The following is a 12774-nucleotide window of genomic DNA, read 5'->3' on the forward strand; positions in this document are numbered from 1 at the left end:
TAGGACTAGTGTTTTAGTGAAAGAACAATGTTCTTCATCAATCCTATATTGTTTTTCTAGAGGCGAAGCTGAAGTGCTATGAAAGTTACAATTAATCAAACCTCAGTTTCAGTGTAACTCATCACTCCCTGTTCAGCCAGAGTCAGAAGTTTCAGAAGGTTAACCTGTTTCCAAAACAAGCAGAATCTATCAACAAATTTTCAGCTGATTTTGTAGTTAATACTTCAAAAGGGCAGAGTTGTTTCCTTATATTTTGTTTTCAAAGGCCAGGCAGGAGGTGGTACCTCTGCACAGCAAAACCAGAGCTGAGCGCTTTTTGCAGCTGCTCCTACCACAGGAGTGATTTACAACTGTTTGTGCTGAGAAATCATGAGAAATGGTTAACGTACAACCACTTCCTCCAGCAAACAGAGCCAACCCTGTTAGCACCCACTGAGACACTAATGAGCTCCGTGCACACCTTCCAACCTCCTGAACAAGTGTGTGATGGAGCTGCAGGCACAGGGCGCTGGCACCTCTCCTTCACCTGTGTCTGCAGAGAACCTTATCACTGGCACAGATGCAGCTGTGCATCTACCTCAAAAAAAAGGAGAAAAAAGTTTAATTCCACTGTATTTGCATATGCTGTGTATAATATAATGTATTTGATTGCCAGCCTTTGCTGTGATTAGCACTGTGCAGGTCAAACCCACCAGTGTAATAATCAAGCAATGCTCATGCTGTAAAGTCCAGCTCAATTATAAAAAAAATAAACCTGCAAGAAAAGCATCACATTGAAATACCAAATTTCTCTGTAATTGCAAGCCTCCTTGCTTTGTGAATTCATCCCTCATGTCCATTATCTACTCCCATTCCTGCCTCAGGAGGCACACAGGCAAGTAACACTAATAGATTCCGTTTCCCCAAGCGCTCCCTCTCGATTCATCATGCAACAGGGACTCTTTTTTTAATAAACCACATGTCTGCAAAAGGAATATCGCCATACGTCATCATCAGGATAGATTAAGAGAGTCAATCATCATTTTTAAATAAGACAAGAGCAGCAGCTGCAAAACATGAAGTCACTAACACTGTCTGTGCCACTGCTGGTTTCCCCACAGGCATCCAGTAGGTGTTTGCAGGTAGGAGGAAGAGCACCTGAACCAAGAAGAGGGATGCTTTCTGCATTGGTGACCCAAAACTGAGGGGATGGGAGACATCAGCTACTCAAAGCATCTTGCTTCAGAACAAAACAAAGTGAAAAAACTTGCTTCAGTGTGTAAACAGAGGAAAAAAGGTCATTTTTTGAGACGAACTTGCTTGGACACGACAAGTCCCTTGGGTTCTTGTTATCAAGGGAATGAAGCATCCCAAACTTCACTGAAGAGATGGGCAGGGAAGGGGTCCTGCTCCAGGATGGGCACAACAGCTGCTCTGACCTCATCAGCCAACCCCAGCTTTATTCCACTATTTCCGGGAGGAGCGAAGGAAAGAGCAGAGATGGGTGGGAACAAACAAACTGATACTGCTACCACCCATAAACAAAGGAAGTGTTTTTTGAAGGCAGCACCTAGACAGACCTGATGGAAGTAACAGAAGCAGCAGTTACAACGACAACAAACCCCTCCAGAAGTCTGAAGAAACTATAGCACTCACTAGAAGCAGTGCCAGAGGAATTCAGCACGTGGCAATTTCCCCCCAGTATCACCAGCATGCCCTTCCCACGTTGATGCAGTTGCTCCCACTGCAGATAAACCACATTCCCAAGGCCATCCTGACAATATTACATTTTTCAGAAAGCCCTGAAGAATGACGCCAGCTCATGTGTGTGAGTCAGCAAACTCACATCTGCAAGACCCCTTTTCCATCCTGTTTAAACACCTGGGGGAGCCTGGCTGCACACGAAAATCCACGGAAAAGCAATATATATGTACCCTACATTCTTCCTCTTCCAAAACAGTTTCTCTTGCTAGTTGTTCCCCCTCTTCGAGAAAGTGTGGGGGTCCTTAAACCCTTTTGACTAGAAACATTTATGAACAGCTGAAAACTCGCATTTTCTCTGCAACTGAACTCTTCTCCAGGCCCCAAAAGCTTCCAGCTTTTCCTCTGAAAAGGAGAAAAAGTGATGAAAGTTATTCCCGCAGCTGGACCAGGCAGCCCACACTGAGTTTATCTTGTTGCTACTTCGTGTGCGTATTCACCAAGACTCTCATGAGCTTCTCACCACACACACTCGGCTTTCAAGTTGGCAGTTGGAGATAAAAAAGCAGCGATATCAGCATCGGCCACCAGCACCAATCCCAGGAGGAACGGAGGGACATGGGAGCAGCGCTGGTACTTCCCAGGAGGAGGGATGGAGGGACACCAGGGAAGTGCCTGATACTCATCCCACCCAGTTTCTCCTGTTCAAATTGTAATAACGTGCTACCAAGGGTCCTAAAAATGCTGGTTTTTTGCATGGAATGTGACCCCTTCCTCCTACAAGCCATAGGGGTCTGCCTCCTGTCTGTGTCAGGGCATGTTTACATGATAAATGGCCTTTTTACTGCCTCTATATACTTACATGCACTCATGCAGGAGAAAGAGGGATGCTGGTTAGGTGACTTCTTTTGACTTCAGACCAACAACCATCCCCACAATTTAAACACACAATTTCCATCTTGCCTGTCAATTCACTGCCAACCAATAGTTGCAAAAGGTATTAAGGCCAGAAAACTTTGGCCTAAAGCTGGATTTCAAGATTTTTTTAGATCAAATGAGCTGAGTTTTCATGGTACATGAAGGACAGGAGGACTCCCTTGTACCAGGAGGATGACACCTCACCACTGCTCTTCTCCAAGGGGCTCCATCCCTGGAGGGTCCCACTGGCTTGTGTCTGATGTGCATGTCAAAGTGACACTGCCAGGATATGTGTCTTTGCCAACAGGACTAATACACTATGCAAACACAGAATCCAGTATTTGAAGGACAGATCAGCAGTTTTTGTTTGGGGATTTAAGAGAGTTTTTTGTCAGTCTGCAAAATGTTACCCTGAGCTGCCCCTGCACTGACTAAAATTTGCATTTTCCCATGAAGCCCCAGGGCATCCTGCTCTCCTCTGGTCCTCATGTTAAGAGGGGAAATCAGGAATATACATTCAGGTGGGATACCAGGAAAAGTTTCTTCCCCCAGAAGCTGGTCAGGCACTGACCAGACTCCCCAGGGAATGGTCAGAGCCCCGAACCTGCCAAGAGCTCCAGGAGCGTTTGGACAATGGATAACCCTCTCAAGGATGCACAGGGTAGGATTGTTGGCGTGTCCTATGCAGGGCCAGGAGTTGGACTTGATGATCCTTGTGGGTCCCTTCCAACTCAGGAGATTCTATGACATTGGCTATAGGGCCCTCTTATACACTGGTTCAGGAACTGGAAGGCAGCATGCAAGGCAGGGCTGCAGGAGCAAAAATATTTGCTGTTTAGGGCAGCTGAAGCTGGACCTGAAAGACTTTTATCCTTCCAAGAACCAACCCCTGCCCAATGACAAACAACTCCTAAAACTCCCCAGGAATGGTGACCAGCTGCATGTTTCTCATTTTCCAAGTGCCTGGCTCAAAGCACTGCAGGCAGCTCACAGAGGCAGAAACCAGGGCTGGAACATGAAACGTTCCATCCAGCTCCATGTCAATGGGATAAAACCAAACCACCCTTCAAGCCATCCTGGAGCATCCACACCATCTCATGAGTGAATTGCAAAGACCAGCTCATGCTTTTGATTAATTTGTACACAGGCATCGCAGATGAATTCAGACGGGAATTAGTAATCCTGTCTTTGGAGCAGAGTTTGAATAACAGGGAATAAATAGAGCCTGGAGCCCTAGACACAATGGGATGAGACTGTCCCCACTTATACCCTGCTCGCTCTCATATTCAGTGATACTCAGGCCCTAGGGGTGAAAAGTCCATATGGAATCACACTCCAAGGCCACACCAGCATGGGAAGGTGAGGAGATGCTGTGGGACCAGCAGCAGCGTGCACCATCTTCCACCTCCAAGGGTCTGGCTCTGAAATTCTACTATAAAGCCACGTGAGCAGCTTAGTTATTTATTTAACTAAAAGCTTTTAATTATCTCTCTCACACACACATATTCCATGGGGTGGGGAAGGAGCGGAATAATCAGCCTACAACCAGTGACCAGAGGGTTCAAAGGAATTGTGGTTTTCATAGAAACAGCTAACCAGCCCAATTCTTCTTCCACTGTTGCAAAGCGTACTCCCATCCTCAGGCTCCAGCCACGGTGTGTTTTGCTGTGGTTTACATCTCAGGCTGAGCTGATCCTGTAAGGAGGACTCAATTTTGACAGAGCAAGGATCCTCCACAGGTCTGGGCTCCAGGTTTCCTGATGCAGCCACAGAGGGTTATTCCACTGTGTGACCCAGTCTGAAAGCCAGGCTGACATCCCATGGCACTCACCCTCACCAGCAGATGGACTGGGCTGCTCCCCAAAAATACACATGGGGGAGGGAAGCACCCAACACTGTGGCCATGGCCATGCAACCAGGCAGCCATGGAGCTCTCCCACCACCTGCAAGATGAAACACTCCCCTGAGCTTCCCATCTTCCTACATCTTTTAGGCTCTGCACCGAGATCAGGGAGATACAAAATTCTCAGTCTCCTCCAAAAGCACCAGAGTTCAAGTGCTGTAAGACTTTATAAATTATAAATTATAAACCACTGCTATCAACATTTGCTCTGAGCACAGCAGCTAAAGCAAGCTGGCATGGGAATTTGTTTAAAAATCCCAGATCCAAAATGGAGCAGGGTCTGGAGGAGCATAGCCTGGAAGAGTACGATTGCTTGAACATAGCCCCGAAGCCCACATAATTTCCCTCTCTGCGGAACTGCTTCATTTAAAAAAGAAAGAAGAGAGAGAGAGAAAGATTTAGTCCATCTAAATGATCTACTTGGACAAATTAAAAGCACTGGCTTTTAATACACAATGTGAGCAGCATTACACAAGCAAAAATTCACATAAACAGCAAACAAGCGTAAACAACCAACTGAACGTAAAGAAACTAATAATATTAATCTGGATTAAGTACAAGCCATAAACATTCCTACGTAATCCATCCGATGGACAAAGATAAATCCCTGCTATGCCGCATCTACAGTTCTTTGCAACTTAAGAAACCACAATACTGATCAAAACAGTAGTAGATTAGAAATACAAAGGGAAATCTTTACACATCGTTGCCTGCTTAGCCTACACAAGATTACAACAATAAACCAAGCACCAAGAAAGAATAATCATTGCAAAAGATCCCCAAGCCCAGACTGCAATTTCTAGTCCTGATGCAAAGCTTTATATTGAACTTCCCAGAGAAATACACAGCAGCAGGAAACACAGCTCCAAGCCTGAACAACCTGAGTATCTGATATTCCTTAACGCTCTAGGAAAACTGCACAGAAGTTAGAGGGAAGCCAACAGACCTGCAGTAGAGCTCAAAAGTACAAAGTAAAGTTTATGATGGGAAATTATTTGCATTCATAGGGCCACTGCAGAGACCCTCACACTGTCCTATTAAAGCCCTTAGATTCATCACAGCTTCCCAGGAATGTAAAAGCAGCTCCAGCAAGTTCAGATTCTGACCCAGTGTGGCACACAGTACAGCTCAGCTCTACCTCCCCACCACAGCTCCACCCACACATTCCTCCACCCAAAGAGGGGTGGGAAGCTCCCACTACGAGCAGGGACCTCTGGCCTGGATAGGTGGGGAGAGCCAAGAGCTTTCCCACCTGGCATGGACACAAGATCTCTGAGCACCACCGATTTCCAGGGCTTTTTCCAATAAATAGGTGAAATATGGGAGTAAGGGGCTGAAGAAAAATCCACCTGCAGTGACACAGGTACTGTCACGGTTCCCCCAAATGAAGAGGCTCTCGGCACATGCCCCTCATTTGGGAATACAAGGAAAGATATCTGAGAAAAAAATTCCTAGTCAGATGCTGTGGATACTCAGGAACATCCAAGGATGAAGAGCCTGAGGTTCACCTGCTGACCCCAAAAATCCAGGATTCCTTTGAGATGCCAAGTAACTGCTGGTGAAAACCTAGGACAGAGCCACTGCCTTCCATCAGCAACCCTTCTGTATACACAACTTTATTCCAGCATGTTACATGCCACATTCACAACATCATTATCATCATCATTCACCTATCAATGTATCAAAGCACATGGAGCATCCCAACATCCCTGCAAGCTATCCTGGCAGAGCAGCACTTTGATCTCTAATAAATGAATTTGTGGAGGTGGCTGCTCCCTAGATAAACCACATCCTTGCCAGCCTATGTTCCATTCATTCAAATATATGCTCAACAAGGAGTAAATGGGGCAGTAGGAGAGACATTGTTTTACCACTTTCCAAAAATCAAATGCTGTCCAATGAAAAACACCGTGGCTGCTCATGCAGAGCACATAGGCACTTGGCAGGAAGATACTGGAACCAGGAGATGTAGGTTTGGAGTATCATTGCCTGAAGCATTTATAGGCCTCAGGAACATACAATGTTTGGAAACAGGCCAAGAGGAGTCCTTACTCTTCAGGATTGCTGCTTTCCCATGAAATGCTTTGCTTTTTATAAGATTATTTGTTTTAACTTGCAATTGTGAGATCAGATGAAAACACAGGTAATTCCTGTTCTTGTCATCTAAACTGATACAGGAAATAATGAATGTGTTTATATTAGGAAAAATCATCCTTCTCTATGTTTCATAAGGCTCTAATTGAGTTTTCAAGGTAAGGAGCACGCACTATGTTTATCCTGATATTTATCTTCCACAGCAGATTATGTTTGTCCATGGGAATCCTAGAAAATCCTTGCCTTCTTTATTAAGGCCATGGCAGCAGAGATATGCACTGCCTTTTAAATCCCACCCAATGCTCAAAATTGCCCTAGAAGTGCAAATGAAGATGCAAGATGATGTAAAAATATAAACATCAAGAGTATCAGTATCACTGACATGCGACACACAACCCTTACCAGTCACCACAATGCTGCAGGAAAAACTTAAATTCATCAAAGATATTGCTGGACCAGCCATTAAAAAAGAAAATCAACCTACTTTGGATCTCCACAAAGCAACCTCTGAAGCAAAGGGAGCAGATCCTGGGGCAGTGACACAAGAGTTAGCTAACTGTGAAAGGAATTGCACTCCACCGCATCACAGCAGCAGCAGCAGCCAGGGCAGAGCCCCTCTGCATCCCTCATCCAGACCCAGCATACTCTCTGCCCCATGAGATCTTACAGGCATTATTTTTACATATCTCAACTGTGAATAAGAATCACTAATTCAAAGACCATCCCTCCAGATCCAGCAAACTAAGGCAAGAAAATCCAGCGTATTTGAAAAGCCTTCAAATCCTAAATGGAAAGAGCAAGGAAAGGCAAAAAGGGATTTGTGGTACTGTTCAAATATTAGATTTTCATGGAATAGTTTGCAATGGAAGGGACCTATTTTGCTTCGCTTGTCCAGTATCTTAATTAAATTAACACACAGAATTATAACTGAACCAGCATAGCACCAACCCCAGAATTTGGACAATCTCTAAGAAATTTTCTCTTCACCATGCAATCATGCAATTCTTGAATTATCATTTACACAGCCACAGAGGGAAAAGCTGCCAGACCCTGCCCAAAACCAGCTTCCTCAAACCAGTGCACCAAGGGTGAACAAGTTCCTTTTCCCCAAAAGACAAGGAAGTGAGGACTTGGAACACTTGCAGCTGCAGGACTCAGAGGTGTTTGAGGTGGATTTTAACTCATTCCAGACATTCTGGAGTAATTTTCATCACAAACGGTGCCTCGCTGGAGATAGGAAATAAAAATACATCTTGGTGGAAAACCCAGTAAGAGCATCACTTCCCAGTGGGCCAAGGTGTTTTCTTGAGCTAGAATTCAGGGCAAAGCAGGATTCAGGGACAGGAAAGAGCCCTTGCCTGACTGATACCAGACCACAGCATCCACATTTGTCCCATGGGTGGGTGAGCAGGCATCGGTCTGTGGAGCCCTAAGCCCTTCCCCGCCATATCTCCCTCCCCCTCCTGCACAATGGACTCCGGGCAGAGCTGGGGATCCCAGCTCGGCCACGACAGCCCGGGCAACCCCGCCCCAGCATAGGGGGACACTGGGTGCCAGCTCCCCTGAGCTGTGTGTCCCCATCCCGCTATCCCCATTTCCTGCCTCCTGCAAAATCTGTCTCGGGCTGAGCCTCAGCCTTTTGACTTCCAGTACTCCATGGCACACACAGCCCCACGGAGCGGCGGCACACGAGCCGCGCACACACACGCTGTGCGCACACAGATGCACTGGATTCGGTCACTGCAAACACACACCGTGCACACACACAGGGCAAACACAGAGACGCTGCACACACCCGCACAGTACGTACATACACATGGGGCACACTCACCTGATGTGCAGAGACACACAGTGCACGCACACGCACTGCGTATACGTGCAATGCTCACACCCAGAGCTCACAGCAGTCAAACCACACACCCCGGATACAAACTACACACACGGGGTGCTTGTGCAGACCACGCGTGCACACTCCAACACCCCACGCACACACATCCTTTACACGCACAAGCACGCCAACCGCACACACTCGCTGTGAAGATGCACCTTGCGCAGATGAGCACACGCACTCACACACCGTGCACAACCACACACGCGCACATACACGTGCCCGCCCGCACAGAGACCGCGGGCTCGCACCGACCCGCCGTGGGCCGACACGGACACACGGACACGGAGCCGCCGCGCAAAGGCCGCGCGCACTCCCCCGCGCCGCGCACCCGCTCCCGCACGCACTTACCCGGCCGCCCCCGCGCGCGGCGCCCGCCGGCCTCCCACCGGCCCCCGCAGAGCCCCCGCCGCGGTGCGGCACCCCGGGGCCGCGCCGTGCCCAGCCAGTCGCTCTGCCTCCGTTGCTCCGCGCCCGCCGCTCCGCGCCCGCAGCCGCCCGCCCGCGGCTCTACCCCCCCCCCGCCCCGCCTCCTCCCCCCACAACACTGTAGTAAGTTCTCATTGGCCGAGGGCGAGGGGCGGGACGGCAGGGCCGCCTCGCCATTGGCTACAGGGAAACCGCGGCCGGCGGCGCGGGCGGGGGAGCGTGCGCCCCCTGCTGGCTCCCCCCCATCCCGCTCTCTCCCGTTCCCTCCCGCGGGCCGCCCGGAGGGAGAGCCCGGAGCGCTTTCCTGAGCCCGCCACAACAACAACCCGGGCAGCGAGAGGCTGAAATAACGGGATTACCGCCTGTTCCTGCCACCACCACACCCTCCCCCGCTTAAGTGATGGTGGCGGGGGGGGGGGGCGATAATTTGGCGCCGCACGGCCCCGGTAGGAAGGGGGTAGGAAGGGTCCTGCCCGCCTGTACCGCGGGCGGCAGCGCCGCTCCCCCTCCCTCCGTGACCCAAATTTTAAATACCGTTCGCTGCCTCCCAGAGAAAGTCGTGGCGCAGCTCTGAAGGGAAACCCGGGGTGAAGAAGCAAGGAGGAGTGTATGAAGAAAGGTGGGGGGGGGGGGCGTTGGGGTTTTTTTAATGCTGTTATTATAGTCTTCAATTTTTTGAGCATAAGTCCATTCGTAATCGAACAGGTACTGCCTCAGTCTTGTGGCAAGCCAAAAAAGCGACAATTGAGGTGGTCTGGTCAACAAGAAACGCCCCCAGGAGCCCAGCACAGCCCCACCGAGGGGCCCACTCTGCCCCTGCTCTGGAATCCCGCACCTCCAGCATGGCCTGGATTTCCCTCACTTACAGCCAAATTAGAATCAGTTATTTTTGTCAAGCAGAGCTGTCCAGCTCTCCCTGCTTTGTACATCAGAGCAAAACATGCTGCCCAGTACCTCTTGAGCACTTCCAAAGGTTACAGCAAAGCTGCTGCCAGCCTTCCCCGCTCAGGAATTGAATCCCCCTCGCATATTTGCACAATTCCAAAATACTCCTGGCACTAAGGCATCTCCGTTTGTCTCCCATAGAGAATTAAGGTCTCAGGCACATTATTCTGCTTGGATTAAGAGCAACCGCCCTGCCTCTTCATCAGCAGATAATACCCAAGGCTGATACACCCTGGCTGGGATGGCTCCATCACTGATACTGACCTAGCAAGGGCCACTCACACACTGAGGGCATTTATGCTATATGAAGCTAAAAATACCCAGATTTTTAGAAAAAAATTAACATGCTTCTCACAGCTATTTACGCCTTCTCCTTTATGCGTGTATGACAGTCAGCTCTGCCAAGAAGAACGGAGCAGCTCCCCTGTGTCTCAGTGTTGAGACTACTTCCAATAAGGTCCTTAATTAGAGGGAAGACGGATATTTTTGCCTTAAATCTGGACTACTTGGTGGTTTCCTTGGACTTAGATGAGCACATCTGATTAAAAAAAAGACAGGCTGGCAAAGGTCTGGCAGCTCCAAGTTGCTGCTCCTACATTAGGGACAGGTAGTTCCTTTGAAACATGCCCTGTAGGTTTGACTTCAGTCCCCAGTGCAATAAATTAGCACATTTTAATAGCCCAGGCAGTGCATGGAGGAGTGTCAGATGTTCAGTGCTGACCCACCACAACTGCTGCCTTTGCTACCGCTCAGCCATGGGTGGGCTTAAAACACTGCCAGAAGAGAAATACCAGTCCAAAGAGCTTTGAGGAGAAAACCATGGAGCAAAGAAACCACAAGATTTGGTTGGCAACAGCTTCTTGCAACTAAGAAAAAAAAGCAAACAAACCCACACTGCTTTAAGATTATGTGGAGGAGAGACCAGGGCAACAAAAACTTTGCATCAAAGCAGTGATTTAACACCACACAGTGCATCATCCACTGCTCTCAGATCACCAGATGATCCCCAACTCCATCTGTCAGCAGCTGAGAACAGAGAGCAGCAGCTCCAGCATTCTGTATTCCCAGGTGAAGCATTTATCCACAGGGAGCACTAATGCAAGCTGCCAACGTGCTTGTGCATGAGGGCAATGTTTGCTGTCACCTCTTCAGACCCCAAACAAATGGCTGAGCTTGATTGGCTAAAAAGCTAAAGGAAGACACTAAAAAGTTGAATTATCAAATACAAAAAGAGGCACTTTGTCTATGCCATGAGAGCCTGAAAAACATTCTTCTGGGGCAAGGGGATCTAAGCCTTCATAAAGCAACTTTTTATAGGGAGCAGAAAATATGTGGGGAAAAAAAGGGAAAAAGAAACCCAAAACCACCACTCTCATGGAAATAAACCCATCACCACCACACTTCTGCTGGAAGCCACTGGCTTAGCTTCTAACCTTTTCCTCCCTACACAGCCCCAAACTGACCTCTGAAATCCCATAGGAAGTAATGGAAATTTCTTAAATTCTTCACTATAAGAACAGTTTTCCCTGTGCCAAGCCTGGACTGAAACTATTTAAAGAACTCTCCTGGTTACAGCTGGTTAAAGTAACTTTATGGGAGTTATTTAGAGACTGAGAATTATTTTATTAAGTCCGGATTTCTTGGTATTTGCCTGGTGGATATAGGAATAAGGACAGGAATTATATTCATTTTAGGCATGCGTTTGGGGTCGCTAAGGCAGAGGTTGTTCCTCACAAAGTGAAAGGCCACTGGGAGTGCTCAGATCCTGATGGATTGGTGTAAACCAACTGGGTCATGGAGGACAATGCCAAACCCTGCCCTCTGCCTGGGTAATGTGCAGGCACTTGCAGGCAGCTCAGTCGGACACACTGCAGCCGAGGGCGAGGGGTGGGACGCTAGGAGCACCCAGATAGCAGATTAAATCTAGCTCAAGTTAAGTTCTTCATAGAACAGATCTTTGTAAGGTGATCCAGCACTCTGTAGGCCCCACAAGATACACTCCAGGTAGGATCTGTTGCAAAACAGGGCTCCCAGTTTACACCAGTGCTGGGGAACACTGCCCAGAGCATTACTGGCACAACAATAAAAGGCACAGAGCTCTCTCCTCTTTGCCCTGAGGAGCTTCTCCAGTGAGGAATTCCCAGTCTAAACAAAGCAATTGAGCATTACACTGGTGCTGTGCTCCCTTCCCCAAAGCAAGCAGGACTTAAAGTGAAGAGAAATACTTGGGATTACACCAAGTTCTAGGGAAAAAATTAGGCTGGGCAGATGAATCCTTTATCTATCCTGCTCTAAATGAGCTGCATTACGCACACATATGTGAACACACAACAGGCACACCACTCCATTTACCTTCTCACACTCACACACTTTGCAAACAAGCGACAGTCTCCATTGCAGCAGCAGCCATTTCACAAGAGCAAACAAGGTGGGAGGAGAGCAGGTGGCTCAGTTTTGCCAGTTCCTGGCCCTCTGCCCTTGGCTCCTCTTCCAGCTTTGCTGTCACCATCAGCAGTGCTGATTTGGCCATGAGCAGTAGACAAGAATGAGGAGGAGAGGAAACCTCCTTTTGACTTCTTAAGCTTTGTCTTCCTGTAAAATGGTGATCTAGAATTAAGATATTGCAGGTAAATGATTCACCTGGAAGGAAAGAATGCTGCATTTCTCCCCTGCCCACCCCTCTCTCCAGCACAGAATTCACTGCTGAAAAAGCCTCTGAAAGGCTGAACTGCAAATTCAAGGAATTTTCACTAAGGTCTAGAACACTTGCGCTGCTTTGCTACAACTCAGGGTGTGCACAGTGAAGGCAGCCTGAAACATCTACACTCACCTGGCTCTGTATTAAATATTTAACCAAAGATTAAATCTAGTCCAGCCCATCATAACACTCTCCAAAACCAACCATTGATTCATTGCT

At 48.1% G+C, this 12774-nt stretch overlaps 1 protein-coding gene across 1 annotated transcript in view; it reads right to left on the reverse strand.

Moving 5' to 3' along the window:
• Positions 1-8882, reverse strand: part of EPB41 (erythrocyte membrane protein band 4.1) — a 76184-nt gene extending 67302 nt beyond the window's left edge. Inside the window, exon 1 of the mRNA XM_066564848.1 lies at positions 8835-8882. The gene's annotated coding sequence lies outside the window, so the exon portion shown is untranslated. The remainder of the gene's footprint in view (positions 1-8834) is intronic.
• Positions 8883-12774: the final 3892 nt, after the last annotated feature.

Source organism: Molothrus aeneus, chromosome 23 (assembly GCF_037042795.1).
Source record: "Molothrus aeneus isolate 106 chromosome 23, BPBGC_Maene_1.0, whole genome shotgun sequence".
NCBI classification, from domain to species: Eukaryota; Metazoa; Chordata; class Aves; order Passeriformes; family Icteridae; genus Molothrus; species Molothrus aeneus.